The following is a 17,155-nucleotide window of genomic DNA, read 5'->3' as shown; positions in this document are numbered from 1 at the left end:
TGCACAGTTACCAGCTGTCAGCTACGTAGAAAAGATCCTGGTGTAGAAAGTGATATTAAATACATTCTAACAACAGCTTATCAAGCTAAACCAGCTGCTGTTGATTATTATTTTGGACAACAAAAGGGGCATTAATAAACGTCTTTGCTATTTAGTGCACAATATTTGAATAAACTAACAACATCCACCAACATAGAACTGTGGCAGTCAGTGCAACTGAGGTAGGTATTAACATCAAGTCTAAGACGACTCGCTTAATGGAGCCTATTTAGAAAAAGTGAGTGGCAGGTTTTTTTTAAGAAAAGTAGCTTTTCTGCATGATCAGCAGCCAGCCTGTTTCTGTTTTCATCTATAATGTGTGACACTGAGCTAAAAAGCCTGTCACTTTCCACACTGCTACATGGGGCTGAGAGGTATTTATGGGCCATTTTAGCCAAAGTGGGGAACCTGATTTTGTTGACACCCCAGTACTTCAGAGGACTGTCTTCACGAGGGCTCGGGGCCTCTCCGAGGTACGTGTCGAGCTCAATGGCAGCACCTGCTGCCAGCGGCTGTGCTGCCTGGGGCTGCTCCTTAGCGATTTCGTCAAATACAGTGTCCAGACTGCTGCTAGTGCTGGCCTGGGCCTTGAGGAACAGTTTAGCAGGAGGTTCTGCAGTTTCTGCCCGACTCCCCTCTGCCTCAGCTCTGGACATCATCTGCAGCTCCTGCTTCAGGTGCAGCTTGGCCTCCGGAGCAGTGTTGTTGGAGAAGAAGCGATCTTTATACCTGCACAAAATTCATGAATGTATTAATATGTGGAAAAATAGGACTGATTTTAGTTTCCCCTAAACCACTGTCACAGATGCCAGCCATTTGACTTTCTGGTAGTAATAAGGGAAATATATTTCATATTATATATATTGCATACATTTGTATTTGTGTATTTTAGTTACAAAAATATAATATTTTCAGATGGAAATTAATCTTACATTTAGTGCTGTAGTTTATCATTGAATACCTATAGCACACAGACTTTACCTTGGGTCAAGTATGGTGGAGATGAAGTCTCGACGTCACTGAAGCGCTTCGTGACAGCTGCCTGTAAGGTTGCTTTCATTGTCTTGACGCTGTGGTCCTCGTCTGTTTCTCTGTTTAGAAGTCTCACTAGCACAGTCACAGCTGGGATGACATCAGAGGCTAGTGCGTCGTAGCTGCTCACTTTTTTAGTTGGTTCCTCAAAGGGGGCGAGGATGGCAACAGGCGTCTCCATAAGAGCCCATTGGTGAGCGGCGAGATAGTCAGGGAGTTCGTGCTCGGACACATACACGCCCAGCACTCGCTTTTGCTCTATGAGGGACTGGAGCATGTAATACGTCCTGCTGCGGTCTCTTTATTGGCTGGTTGAGCTGTCCCTGAATGTCCTCGAGGCGGGAGTAGACTAAGGTGGAATGTTTAAAATGCCCAACTATTTTCCGCCCCACTGCTAAAGCATCAGCTATGCTCCTCTGTGCTAATAAGCCCTCACAATTATGTGATCTAACAGTGTACCATTTCTTTTACATCACAGAAATGGTTGTAGCTCTGGGAATTACCCAGTAATGACAAAATATTTCCCAACTACTTACAAAGACAGCTTGCTTCCTGCAGAAAAAAAATACTGCGAGAGTACACTGTTCATTAACCTTGTTTCATTCTACTTTTAAATACTCTAGGAACAACAAGTAGGCCTGCAGAGCGAGAGCGAAGTGCTCTAATAGGGTGATATGGTACTACAAGGTCATTAAGATAAGATGGGGCCTGATTATTTAAGACCTTGTATGTGAGGAGCAGGATTTTGAATTCAATTCTGGACTTAACAGAATGTTGACCCTGTGCTAACTTGCATATGACAAATAAAACTGAAAGCTGAAAACAGTTTATGTCTTAACAAGCATTTATCAGCGTGTTGTGCGTCAGACAGCACAGCGGGGCTCTGTGTGTGCACTGATGGGTCAGCCAGTAGGAACATAGAAGAAATCTGCAACATACACTTTCAGAGAATTTCAGTGAGATGTGAATGTCACCATTTGGCTAGCAGCTACTTTGATCAGCTGTTGGCTCAACAATAAAAAGACAGACTTATGGGCTGCAGAAAGTCTGTTACCTGTGAAATTTCACACACTCACTATCCTACAGTTGTAACATGCAATGGAGCCAACTGAACCACTCTACTTTTTTGGGTACACAGCAGCACTGTATCCACAACACAAACGAATCCTGTGCTTATTTAGACAGGTGAGTGACTCATGGACTTGTTCTCCATCAGAACTGAAAGCACACAAAGTTCACATCTGGAGCTAACCGGGTAGAGGATACGTTGAGCCTGAGCTGTGATTTAAGTCAGGTGTTGCGCCATCAGCACTTTTATTGAGGTGCTGTTGAATTTGGTTAAGCATACTGGGTGTGAGTGGTGCAGTGCAAATACTTTGACAGCAGACTGTGGTGTGTTTGTGTGTGTGTGTTTACACAGTCTGGCTGCAGAGAGCTCTCTTCTCAGTTCAAATGTGTGTTTGTGCAAGTTGGTGATCTCTGTGCTGTGGGACAGGTTTCCATGGAATAAATCTGTGCCCTGTGGTGAGGGGACACACCCTGCTAATGTAAAGAGGAGTGCACTCGCACACTTTTAAAAGCTAAACTTAGCCTTTCTAAGTGGAAGTAACTACATGGCTGCCAGCGTAGCCCATGACCTACAGGAAATCCCATCAGATGGAGGAGAAGTGCTCAGGAATGGCATGTGGACATTTTTTTTTCTTTTTTGGCCAACTTGGTCTACTACTTAAAGTACTGAGAGCCATTCTGTGCACAAGTTTCCTTCCTTTTCATAAAATAGCCAGTGATTACAAGGAATGAGTGGAATTGTCTTCTTCATAACAAATTGGGAAAAAACCTGAATATTTTTGTGAATGAGTAAACATACTTCTGGAGTTGCCCAATAGTCATTCGGAAGTGGAAGCTGTGGAGATGCTAAGCTTATGTCTGTCAGGGATAAAGAGACTGGAAGGTGTTGGCTTAGGTTGTTGGCAGCTATTAAGCTTTGAAAATAAGATGCTAAAACGAGTCACCAGATATCCTTTGCAGCTGTTAGTGCGTTTGAGTGGGCTGTTCAGTCTGTGTGTGGAAAACACTGCATGCCAGTGATGCACCACTGATTTATGATTTCCCTGACTTTTCCAAATATTGCCTCCCACTGCTCAGTTGCTGTAGGTTGGTAGGTAATGATACTGGATACCACTGTCATACACAGTAAGTTGGTGAAAAATGTTGAAGGAGTTTTGTATGTGAAGCCAGGTGATATTTTGATGGCGCTACCTCAGCTGAACCCCCCACCTAGGGTCAAGGTCTGGGACTGTGTGTGGGATTTTTTCCCCCCATTATCAACAGGATGATAATGAGGGGAAACGGAAAGGAAACAGACACCAACCTGAGTAGTGTTTGTTTTTGAGTGTCTCTGAGCACCAGAGAATTGTGACTTGTTGGGAAATAGTAACCGAACACATAATGGTGAGTCATGTGGCACTGCTAAAAAGACACCTATGAAAATGAGTGTTGTACAGCTATATGTTAGGCTGGGAGGGTGGGAGCTTCTTGTGGTTTTAAGTGTGAACAGTAAGCTTCAGTAGTCCACTCAGTTCCTTTATGTCTCAGCACACATGCTCAGACATACAGGGACCTCAGACTGCTCTGAGGTAGAACACTAATAGGGTTCGTGCACTTGGTGCTTAAAAATACTGCAAAAGATGGTAGATCAGCTACAAAAAGCAGTATTAACTCCATGTAATGTATTCACTGTGAGGCTCTGTATTGAACCGATTGATCAGTTATGTGAACACATGAATGTAATTTACTCTTCTCAAGGTCTCTTGGGACAGCATACGCATTTTTCACTTGAACTCAGACACACAGAAATATGACCATAACATTTCTTCAAAGGTTAAGATAATCTGGAGGAGGAAAGGAAAACAATGAATGTCTGAGATTTTTGAGACCTCAGGCAGCACTGTTTAAAGTCAGGCCTGGTCCTGTAGTGGTACACGCTGGGCTTCTAAACGCTTCTGCAGTCCTGTGGTCAGTGAACACATTTAGTCACTCTTACCATAGTGGTCTAACACGCTGTGTTAAAAAGGCTGGTACAAGTATTATGTAGTAGCAGCTATGCTAATACCAGGACCCTGAACGCAAAACATGTGATAGAGGTGTAGTTTTCATAACAAAAGCCAGGCTTTTGTTAAAGGATATGACTCATCTCAGTTTGTTTCCCTCTTTCAGCCATAGTTGTGGATTCCAGCATTGCTGAGCTGGTGTTTGCTGCACTTACGTTTGTTGGCTTCTTGAGTGTGTTTCATTTTTTCTAAAGATTAATGTGGACGTTTACATCACATCTAAACTCTGATGTGTCTCTTTGAACAAATGGAAAAAAAAATCTAAGGTGTCTACAGGTATGTCACATGGTTTGTATGTGTTGCAGCTCTGCAGCTGATGGCTGCTTTACTGTAAACATGACACAGTGACACACACGTATGATTCACGTTTTCATTTCCACATGTTCTGTTGTAGTAGTTTACTCGCCGACTTTGTTAAGCCCCATTTTCCTGGGAACCGTGCAGCATGTGACTTACTGTCACAGAGTGTATGTACGGACTGGTAAAGAAGAACACCAAATATAGTAACTGGATGACATTGTCATCAATGTCATTTCATTAAGACGGAGATTTTGGAACTCTTGACACTGAAATGTTGACGATCTATTGCAAAGCCCATTCTCAAATCAGGGTTATGATTTGTGGCCATAATTTATGGATTTTCCATAAACCATAAAGTACTGTTTTCAAAAGGAAAAAAACTGCAATGAAATACTCCGTGTGTGTTCAAAAGATACAGAACTTACATTAGTTCCAATGCAGACTTCAGCAGGTGATCAAACAGCTCGTTTCCTTATTCCTCATTCTTTTTATTACTTAATCATCTGGCGTTAACATATTGCACCACTGTTTGTTTCTCACTTTGTGTAATTTATGCATTCCTTCTGCTATTTATTATTCTGGGGAACTGGCAGTCTGTTTATTTTTCATGGACTGACAACCAGCCTTCCTGTTTACTGGGTTTGGACTGTGTGTGAATCACACACTTGCAGCTTGCACACACAATCACAAACACATCTTACTATAACCCCACCTGCTGCTTTGTTTTCACATGAGGACTTGACCCAACAGAGCCCCGATAGATTTGTGAGGAGGAGAGGAGAAACGAGGCATGCTGGGAAAAACCAAAACAACAAAAAACAGTGAGGTCGCATGCCTTCTGTGAATCTTTAGCTGTGCTTGCTTTCCAGGAAAGAAACCTGTTTTTCTCAAGGTTTCTCAATCAATGTTTGCCAATTTTCTCAAGCCAAAAAAAAAAGAAAAAAGAAAATTAATAGTAATAAAAGGGAAATCTGATGCTCTGGTGTTGTTGTTTTTCCACAAAAAAAAAGACTTCTCCCCTTGGTTCAACATCTAGATGTCTCATCAGTGCATCCTGTCCTTGTTTATTTTATCCCTGTGGTTTGGTCAGCTCCATTCACTGCCAGCACCATTTAGTTTCTAGCAGTGAATCTAAAGGATCTGGTTTTTAAAAATGGTGAGACTGTGTTATCCTAGCAGAATGGACATGAGGAAACATGTCAGGCAACACCAACCTGACATGGTGCACTACATGTCATGGCTTGAATTAGTGAAGGTGGGTCCAGGCTGTTCTATCACTAAATGATCAGTGTTACAGAGAAGCTCCTCGTGGATTAGCTTATATGTGACTTCTTTGTCCATGTCACTGTTGGGCTGCTCTAGAGTGCATGCGTCATTGTTTAAGACGGTCTGCATAGTTTTACGTTCATAAACTGTCCAAGAGTCCCTCAAATCAGATGTTCGCCAAGTGATTCCTTTTTGTTAAAAATGACCAGATCATTGTTCTTTTCAGATGTTGGAACCCTGAGCCCAAGAGATGGTATCTGCTTGACTCAAATTGTTTTTCAAGGCTTAAAGGGTAAAAACACCTCAGTGGGGAAAACCAGCCTTAGGCTCTGTCCATGCTTACCATGATGGAGCTTCAGATATCTTAAACACTACCACTAGTGGGGTAGTGGACGCCCAACCTCACTCTCTTGGCAAAGTTCCATGTCCTTAAACTTAGAGTAGCTCTGTGTCATCACAGCTCTGTTACCAGGATTGTTATGGACAGAAGTTCTTGTTGCCTCAGGATTACATGTATAGATTACATATAATAGTTTTCTATACATTGCATTCCCTCATGTCATATATGTCTGAGGGCATCAACAGTTAGACGTTTGACCTCTAGCTCGAGTAGGGCTGTTCGATATAACGATATATATCGGATGACGATATGAAAACGTCCATCGTTTCATTTTACGCTATTGTTTGTTTCGTCGTGTCGCAAAATAAACTGTTTACGGCAATATTTTTTTCATGGTTTTGATGGTCACTGTAGTGGCTATGTTAATTAGTTAAAGTTCTCTCTTTCTCTTATATTTAATATAACCACACTACAGACAGACAAGCGTTTGTTTTTATGCGTTGTCGTTAGCAACAACGACGGTAAAACCACCGCGTGTCCGCTTGTTCCACATAATCTTGAGTCCAGCCGCAGACTCAAGATTTATGCTTTCATAACAGCCTCTGTTCAAGCACTCTGAAGAGGAAAGGATTTTGGGTCAGCTAGTGGTTGCTGGTGTTTTCCTCTTACTCATGTGTTTCTTTAAAGGGAAGGACTGCAATGTGTTTGCATGCCACTCACAGCTGGCTCGTATCAGCTGCTGTAAAAGGATCCGCCACAACATCTGTGAGAAGCGTGCCTCTGCGTATGCTCGTGCGTTCAGTCTGTTTAAAAACACAAACAGTATTGTAGGAAACACAAATCTGCTTTGGAATTTGTTTTGAGTGAAATGTTTTTCAGAGTATAAGACCTAAAATATGCATGTTGCTTAAGATAGAAATTATTTTAAAACCATGATTAATGAGGAGTGAGGTAGAGCAATACCAGTTGGATAGCCCTCAATAAATCACACCATCATTCATCAGTTAGTTTTTTTGAAAAAAGTAAAAATAGTTTGATTAAATATGCAGCAAACTAAGAAATCAGGAAGGAGACAAATAATTTTTCACAACACTGTAAAACTTTCTGCAGCAAGAGTACAGAAACTAGAAAGAGATATCAGCTTTGTCCCATATTTAAATCACAGTACATATGTACATAGTACCTTTATATCCCAAGAGAACATGTGCTCTAGTATGTATTTGTGCTAGCAAGTGAAGGAAAGTGAATCCTTAATTTTTCGGGCTGTTTTCTGAGCTGGGGTTGTTTCCTTCCACACACAAGCAGCCTTAATTTATTTCAAATGGTTTAGAGGAAGACAATGAGAAAAAGTGTGGTGGGGAAATGGTGTTTCTGAACGACTGAATCTCCTTTGTTTGTCTCTAATGTTTGTGTGTGTTTTTTCCCCTCCTGCATAGACGGCTCAGCAGACAGGCGCACAGAGACGACCACAGAGGCAACATGTCTACAAGTAACATCAGTCTGCCCTCCAAGCGGGACAGCAAGGGCAGTTTCTTCAAGGTGTGTGCCACTCTGAGCAGTCAGAAACATCCTTACAAACAGAGCTGCGCTCAGCACGCTTCAGGTAGAGACGGTCCCTCACTGTCTCTACCTGAAGTTTTTGAGGAAGAAGTTGCAGTCAGCATCACGTTCATCAGACCACGAGAAATCAGGCTATTGTCAAAATTTCCTACATTTCCTACTAAAGAAATTCTGACTGACGAAGAAATGAAGAAAAGCAATCACTTTTCTTTTTCATAGACATTTATTTATTAGGGGAATTTCATTAAGACTGAAATCAACTTTGTGAGAAAATCCACCCTTAATTTCCTTATTTCGTCTTACACTTAGAGCAACAGAGTGGCACAGTAACTCTGGCACTGACGAGATGTGATAGTTGTCAGATAAAGTACAGTAAAGTAAAATTTAATTGGATGTATTTGGAAAAAAGGGAACAGTCTTGTCTCAGTAACCCCTGAGACAAGACTTGTGGGGTGAGCAGAGTTGTTAAATGGTGTCATTATGACCCTAAATTGACAATTTCATTACACAAATAAAAAAGATGTGATAACGCTGGAACATAAAGCAGTGTCTCTGCCTGTGCAGCGCAACAACAGGAGTACTCTACATCTGACCTGAGTGCATGAATAGTTCATAAGGTTATTTGTTTAAATGCTCATCTCAGTTACTGAAGACCGTAGAAGAAAAAAATTGCACTGCTGTGAGTCAGATTTTAATTCAGAAACACACAGTTTGGTCCTTTTGGCTCGATTAGACCTTTAAAAAGATGAATTAACTGAAATCTATGAAGTGCATATTTAGTTTTTCCCAACTTGTGGCCGAACTTTGTTCTGGTGCGCTCCTGCAGAACTGTGCTCTGTGAGTCCTCCTCACCACTCCCAACAGTTTCCCACAGTGTTCAACATTGTATTATTATTTGTAGATAAATTATTTTTACTATTAAATCAATATTTCATCCTAAATTTAATAGGACATGCTTTGAAAATGTTACTAGGAGCAACTCTTTGTATTCGAAGCTTTGTGAGGTCTGAAGAGAGTCGCTGTGGTGCTGAATCCACTCCACTGCTTCTCACAGACAACGCTGTTTTTAACACTCGTTAAAAGTGTTATGTTGTCTGGGACTTTCAGGCCTTTTAATTACACCTTTAATAAATCGTACTGATGTAGAGCGGAAATCACTGTCTCGGCGTTTGCACGGCATGCAAGTGTATGGAGTCTGTTAGGACAGGTGTCCATGCGGTGAGGGTGAAACGGTGACTTCAGCACACATGCATGTGTGTGGGTGTGTGGTAGGTTCTCCTTTGTTAATAGCAGCGCTGCACAATTGCATGCAGAGTGTGTCACTTGCTGTAGTTGAGGTTTTTTGTTAGTGCCAAGCTTTGAAGTCATTACTGCTTTGATGTGAGTCAAAGTTGTAATACAAGGCCGTGTGTGTGAGTGTGTGTTTAAGGCAGGACTACAGCTAAGCTGCTGCAGGTGTTAGCATGTTGTGATAACTGGCACTGATGGTTAACACTTAGAAAATATCAGCTTGTCAGTGTTTGAAACTAGAGGTGAAATAGTGCAAAGTTTATTTTCAGTAGAGCGTAGAAGAGTGGCTCGTCCTGTTCAGACGTTTCTGAGAAACATCACTGAGTGTCAGCTGGTGCTCAGCGAGCCTCTGTTGATCAAGGGTGTCTGATTGGGTCTAAACCAATGCAGTCATTGGTCTAAATGTAATACCAAAATAGTATCACATTTCACATGCTTTTTCACAGGGGTTTAATAAAAATAGTGATATTGAAAACTAAAACACTTTGTCACTGGAAAGTGAGATGCATTTCAGTTTTATTTATTCAGTGCCAAGTCACAGCAGCAGTCGCCTCAAAACATTTAAGAGTAAATCCTGTAAAATCAGGTTTGCCAGTATTTGGATCTCAAAACTGAAAAAAGATCGCCAAGGCCAGATGAATATCTCGCCAGGTGTCAGGTCTTTGTGTATTTTCTTATCCTGATTTTGTTCTCCACGTATCCAGTTTCTTCTTTTAAAGACACACTTCACACCAACTTTCTAGCTAATAGCTCTTTGGTAATACTCTTGTTGGTGCATGTTTGTCACACTGTGTAGCTAATTACAGAAACGAGACAGGCAGACAGGGTGCTAATAACAAACTACCTAAAGATACATTTTAAAACTGGTTCCTTGACAACTTTGTTATATGCAAACACGACACTGGTGCTGGCACCTTTGTTTGAATTATTGCAAGAAATTCTGCTTCCATGGAAAATACATTCAAAGAAATAAGAACTGGTTCAAGACTTTTGCACACTACTGTATCTACCTACAAACATTAGTTGGATATTAATACAATAATATTTTGATATATTCTAAAACATAGGACAAAAAGCTTTTCTTATACTTTGATGCCAGTCATATTATAGAGAGACAAATCAGTTATGATTTATAGCAAAAATCAAAAACCCATTGTGATCCTGCTGAAATACAGTTGAAATGTCTACATTTTTATGTCTGTAGCTCAAAGAGAAGTGCTAGAATATTCTAGGCTGTTGTCTGAGCCAGTGTGGCCTGGCTTTCTCTTAATATGCATTCTGCCCCCTTAAATTTGGTAGTTAAAGCTGCTTTTATTGCTTGTGGCGCTGCAGCAGCTGTTTATTTTATTCATCTGGTTTAGGAAATTTATTTCTTTGTTTAGCATTTATAATTTGTAAATGGTCATTTTTTCAAACTGATTTAAAGCTACTACATCTTATTATTACCATAATAAATGATATTAAATTGGTACTTTGATTGGGGGGGGAGGGCAGGGGAACATCTGTGGCTTCATTGAGAAAGTGTTGTCTTTCTAAACGTTGAGGTTGTGAACCTTAAATGTTCCCCTTAAAAAATGAAGGAGTCAGATATTTGATTTCCTCTGAAACGGCTGAACTAAAGGTTTCCTCACCCTGCTGAAGCTGCTGATGTGAGGTTGCCCAACAGAAGCTGGACTGGGAAGTGAAACCAATGACATCAGTGACACTCTGACGAGGGTCAAGGCCAGACTGACAAAGAAAAAAGAAGGTAGAATTTGTGTCAAATTCTCATTTGACACATTTCAAAATCTAATAAATTGTCAAACAATTTATATGGAAAGACAAATGGGGGGGGGTGTTGTAATTTTATAAATAGGCTCTTTTGATTGGATGTGTTCCTGGCCTTAAGTGTCTGCTGCCAGTTTACCCGTTAAGGGTAGTTTCTGTCTGATCTGAATGTTTCCTTTCTGTTCTTAATACTTATTGTCAAGGCCTTATAAAAAGCATTATTTGATGGGCATACAGTGCTCATGAAGCCCTAAAAGATGCTTATGATCGTATATAGAAATCTTTTATGGATTAAAAATATTCATAAAAGCCTTTAGTTTGTTAAAATGGTTTATTTTTTCCTAAAATTAACGAGGCATTGTTCTTGCTTTAGAGCCAGTGGCTTTAAAAATGTGCAATAAGTTATAATTAGCTGTTACTGAGGCCATAGTTAACCTGCAGAATAAAGTCAGTTGCGCAACAAAGAAACAAAAGAAAGTTCAGCACAGACACAATTTAAAGTCTTATTCACATATTTTATGCGTATTTTATGGTTTGATAGCTAATACAGTTCATGTTTAACGATTCAAGATGCAGTGTGTTAAATCAGTGAGCTAGCTCATAGCTATTATGAAAACAAGATAGTTGGTCAAAAGAATGTGGCTCTCTGCTCTTGTGTGTCTGTACATTTTCTTTCTCAGTACGATTTGTCTAGAAGTGGAAAAACAGCTGACAGGAAATACAGAAAAATCAAATATGTATGTGTGTGATCACATGAGTGCTGTCGCAACTGGCATTTAAAAAGCTGATGTGTGGGTCTTTTTTTTAGTACATTTGATCGACCTTTTTGGTTGTGAAATGTTTGTGATCAGGCATCCACATAACTTCTAACTCGACTAGATGGAAGTTGGATTCTTGCTTGTTCTCTCTTGCTCTGGGTTAAATCTCTTTTCAGCAACCAGACTGGGCGTTTTACACTTCACTTGTTGCCAAAGTGGAGCCCAGCAAAATAAAATACTTATACTTTTAGTTAAACAGTTGGGCAATGTTGAGGACTAAACTGCTGGTTTAAATCAAACATCACATGCATAAGCATCAAATAATTACAATGTGGCCATTCAGACAACATGCAAAATGTGTTTGTTTTCAAGTTACTACGATTCAAACCACGTTATATTGATACTGTGTTGTGGTTAAGAAGATTTGAATGGTGAACAATACAGATCTCTGTGGAACCTGTATGGACATGAAGATGTTCCAACATGAACACAGACACAAATTGTTTCCTCTGTAGCAACTTTGGTTAGTTAATGGGAAGTGGTTAAATGGGAGTAGACTGTCTTGCAACCACAAACACGTACTTCTACTTCTCCTGAAGAGGATTTGCATGGACGAATGCCATCCTTCGCTTCTTAAACACATCCTAATAAAATAAACATAAACTAAAGCTGACTCTAAGCTGAACCATAAAGTTCTTTCCCAGTTCTAAAACATCCTTTGAAAGTCAGGATGTCCTCACTCCCAAGAGCCAAAGGTCGGATTGATCCTCACAAAGAGTTTGCACCACAGGAAACGCAGCAGAAGCACTTTGATCATCGAGTCTTTGTCTCTGTGTCTGTGCAGCTCATCGACTCATTTGCCTGGGAGATCGGCACTCTGAAGAAGGTGATGGGGAAAAACACGGAGCCTGTGGGAGGAGATCAGAAGACAGAAACACTTGTGGGGTGAGCTCATGCTGTGTCTGTATTAAAGACAGTTCCTAAATTGTGTGTCTGCTTGTGCTTGTATATCTTTAGATTTCTTCTGGTGTATTTCTCCATGGCTGCCAGCAGAGAGCGCTCCTAGCAAACCTTTAGGTCTTGATGTGTGAAATGTGGTGATATCGGCACAAAGATGCCACTGAGCAATGTCAGGAGTCAGCTTGACAAACAGGAGCTGCTTTGCAGTGCGTGTTTCTCACTCGTCTCTCAACTCTGAAAAAAACGTCTCTGAACAAACACCTGATTTGCTTGTGAACATGCAGCACTCACCTGTGGATCTAGTGTAAAGTTTCATACCTTAGCTGGAAGGTCCAGTGTGGACTTCAGTGATTAATTCCTCTGAGAGACGGTTTCTGTAGAATTCAGAAAGTACCGGTTAGTTATTGAGGAACCGAGAAGGAGGTTGATAGGCCCTGCGAGGCACACTGTCTGTGTTGGAATAATTGAAACTAAATTTACTGAATTACTCATAGCCTTTTTTTAAACACTATGAACACTTTGAGCATTAAAAGTGTGCGTGGGCATCTTAGCATATAGTGAGAGCTGGAAGAACTGTGTGTAATCTCAGTAGGGGGCTTTACTGCATTAATAAATAACATAAGTAAATATGTGAGCTTCTGTTGACTGTTTTCAGAAATACAAAGTTAAAAGATGTCTTGAATGTTGTGCAAGCAAACTAAAGGCTGGGTGGCACTGAGTGCTTTAGCTTACAAGCCCAAGTATTCTTCCACAACTTGTTTCTCCTCTACAGTTTAAACCTTACATTCACAGCTAAAATACCAGTTAACCTAGCATGCATGTCTTTGGACTGCAGGAGGAAACCAACAAAGACTCAAACCATAAATGTTCCTACAGGGAGGGAACCATCACAACACTGGATAGCCTACTGATGCTTCACAACAAGAGTTTAGAAATAAAGGCTTTCTCTTGATGAGTTGGAAACGGTTGCATCAGCTTTCTGAGCATAAAGTCTACAGTGCTGTAAAGTATTTGCCCCCCTTCCTAATTTCTTTTTTCTATTTATTTATTTATTTAGGACAGTGCATGTTAATGAACATAAATGTAAAAAGAAAAAATTACATGAATGTAAACATACCAGATTATAGCCAAGGGCTAATTTCCATCTGTTGTCCTTAAGCATAAAAATAGACATAATAATTCATAATTCATAATTCATCATTCATTCATAATAAAAACTCCATCACCAAACTTACACATACACACCATTCTGTTCCCAAATAAAACATTAAAACTATACAACTCATACATGATCACACACTTGATTTGTCCATAACCAGTTTTTAACCTTTGCCTTAAACAAATTGAATGTCGAGCATTCTCTAATGGGTTGAGGAAGACTGTTCCACAGATGGCCACCCTGGACAGAAAGGACGTTCTGCCCAAACGCTGTCCGTCTGTGGGGTATAAACAAGTCTCCTCGGATTGTAGCTCGAGTGGTCCTGTCTGAGCTTTCTTTATGCCTAATGAACTGCTTTAGTGGTGGTGGAGCAAGAGAGTGTAAGACTTTATATATTAAACTCACTCTTTTAAGTTTCACTAAGTTATTGAAGTTCAGTAATTTATGTTTTTTTAACACATGACAGTGGTGGTGGGAAGTCGGTTTTTTGTCGAGTAGTTTTAAACTTCTTTTATAAATGTTTTCAATAGTTTTAAGTGTTGTTGGACAAGCAAGTGACCAGGACGTCAAACAATAGTCCATATGAGAGATGATCATTGAGTAAAAATAAGTTTTTTGTTTTGTTTTCTTAGGTTTACTTTTACTGCTAGAAAGTTTCTAGTAAATTTCATTAAAGGGAACTGTGAAAAAGGAAGTCGAGGCGTCATTTTAGCCACACTTTGGGGATTTTTGTCTGCGTGGGCGCGTTCGATCTAATCAGTCCACCTTTGTATCGTTCTTTATTTGAGTTTATTGCCAAGGAGCAGCTCATCTACAACATTTTACTACTTTTTAACTATGTCAATAAAAAACTATTTTTAATAAATACCAGTTTTGTTGTGGATATAATAATAATAATGATGGATTGCATTTATATAGCGCTTTTCGAGACCCTCAAAACGCTTTACAATTCCACTATTCATTCACACACTGTTGGAGGCAGCTGCAGTTGTAGCCACAGCTGCCCTGCAGACTGACAGAAGCGACGCTGCCATATCGCGCCATCGGCCCCTCTGGCCATCACCAGTAGGTGACGTGTCTTGCCCAAGGACACAACGACCAAGACTGTCCGAGCCGGGGCTCGAACCGGTAACCTTCCGATTACAAGACGAACTGCCAACTCTTTGAGCCACGATCGCCCTTTGATATAGAACCATGTGAGAATGTCTCTGAACATGCCTTCAATTCTGAAATATGTTCAAATGTTACACGTTAAAATAAAAATTCTGCGTGTTTTTTTGTGGTTTGTGTAGCCGGCCACTGATGCTTGATTTTATGTGTTTGTTTTTCCAGACTGGGGGAAGAAGTGGGAGGCCTCTTCCTGCAGGCCTCACCTTGTGCTGGCATTGGTGGAGGGCTGGCCGGTGCCAGAGACTCTGGCTACGACTCGCTTCACCGACGCGTCAGCGTCCTGGACAGACTGGTGCATACCCATACTGTGTGGCTACAGCTGGGCCTTAGCCACGAGGAAGCCATGCACATACTGCAGAACGAGCAAGCTGGGGTGAGGCAACAGCTGCCACTGCGGCTTCCTTCTTTCCAACACTGCTAACTTACCTGGAGGCTCTCACTTTGGATTAATAGTTAATGTTTAATACAACAGAGGCATGAAATCACAACTAACACGGCAAACTTTTTCTTTTCCTCAATAAAACCAGTCACAATTGTAGTAGTGTATTGTTTGACCGCAGTCAGCTTATATGCATTACAACAAGATCACTCACTCAACAACATGATGGGAGTCACTTTTTTGAGTCTTAAAGAACTCATTTTGCAAAAAACGTTTTAAAAAAACAGTAAAAGTATCTCTGCCATGGTCGGTGTTTGTCTGTTTTTAAAGAAAATATTTTGGATAATTGGGACCAAAATGAAATGATATTGCCGATACCCCACCTCTCTGCAAGATTCCATCCAAATCTGTGTTTTTTAAAATAGGATAGGATATTTTTAGCCTCTGATAACAGTAAATATACAGCACTACACGTCCATTGTTGTGTATACGTTTTGTAAATATAGGAAGCGTCTGGATGTTAGGACATTCCTTACAGTATTTCCAGCTCTCTACAAAGCACAGCTGAGTCAGCAGAACATGAAGAATGACCCAGTTTTTGTGCAAACATTAACTGGATGTGTTCTCTTTCCTTACCCATAGACATTTGTGGTGAGGAAATCAGCCAGCCTGCAGAAAAAAGTCATATCTCTACGCATGGATAAAGACTCGAGCGTTCCTGTCAAAGATTTCCCCGTAAAGGAGAGCCAGTACAGTAAGTGTTTGTTTTTCTCTGCTATTTTTAGCCACTGAGATACACAAAGCTGTCAGTCACCAGCAGCAACAGGCAGAGCTGTTAATAGTGGAATGATGCAAGGAGAGGAACAAAGAATTTACAGGGGTAATTCCTCTACTGGATACTTTTAGGCAGTACCAGAACTCTTTGAATAGAATGGTTTAATTAGTGTGAATGCTTGAAAAGCATTCACAGTATTGTTCTTCTAATCTTTATTAGTGTGAATGCTTGAAAAGCATTCACAGTATTGTTCTTCTAATCTTTATTAGTGTGAATGCTTGAAAAGCATTCACAGTATTGTTCTTCTAATCTTTATTCTATTTTATTTATTATTCTGTATTCCGTACGTTTTTTGTAATCTATCTCCTTCAAAACCGTTCAACTTAGAAAAACCATTCAAACACCGTTAGATTCCTATTCTTTTGGACATGACTGCTTCTATTTTTCTCATTTCTAACATTTATATTTTTAATTTTATTCAACTTTATTTAACAAAAATTTATAATGTATTTCAATGGAGAGACCCTTCAAATTCTCATTCAAATTCCTCCTCTTTAAACTGTATCTACTTCAACATACGTTCACATAGAGCCTCCATTCAAACTTTAAAACGAAGACAAGACATTCAACTATTCAACTTGTATTTATCTTTTCAATATCTATTATACTTTTTCTTCAGTTCCAGTTTAAGTTTCATGATGTTTTTTCAGCCGTTTCAGAGTTTATAATGGGTGTGTATGGGACGGAATGTTGGGGCTAGAGTGAGACAGCTCAACTGCTAGAGTGAGAGGAGCAAAAAAATTAATCTTAAAATCTTTTTTAAAACTGCTGCTGTGTCCGCAGCGTTTGCTCTACAGGTATGATTTTACCCTCAAAACGTAGCCATCGCTGTCCTCTTTCATCCAATGTGTTTACTATTGTACTAGGTGTTATGGTTCTTTCATAAATGTCACCAATGCACAGCCTCCTCCCTCCAACTCTTCCATAGACTCTAATGTTAAAATGGCTCAGAAGGTTCGTTTGAAAATCAGAAGAGCATGGTGTCTTTACACTGTCACCACGTCCATATAATAAACTCCACAGGCATGAAAACTGAGAATTTGGTAGACTGGACATTGCTGCCGCTCACGGTGAAAGAATTTTGTCAATACGACCTATACTTTTCATTTGGGAGCGATTTGTTTAGGGCTGACGTTTCTGTTCATTTTAAGCAGCAAAAGTGAGGCGCATGTCTGTGTACGTGTGTATGG

The 17,155-nt window shown here is 40.2% G+C and overlaps 1 pseudogene; it reads right to left on the bottom strand.

Annotated features, from left to right (window-relative positions):
• Positions 1 to 268: 268 nt before the first annotated feature.
• Positions 269 to 1,099, bottom strand: LOC146620398 (zinc finger BED domain-containing protein 4-like; annotated as a pseudogene).
• Between the last annotated feature and the right edge of the window lie 16,056 nt (positions 1,100 to 17,155).

The sequence above is a fragment of the Diplotaxodon limnothrissa genome, linkage group LG13 (assembly GCF_057381915.1).
Source record: "Diplotaxodon limnothrissa isolate DT_005_m linkage group LG13, D_limnothrissa_male_GT1.1, whole genome shotgun sequence".
Classification (NCBI taxonomy): Eukaryota; Metazoa; Chordata; class Actinopteri; order Cichliformes; family Cichlidae; genus Diplotaxodon; species Diplotaxodon limnothrissa.
Note: the sequence above shows the minus strand (reverse complement) of the source record. Positions and strands in the feature narration are given on the sequence as shown.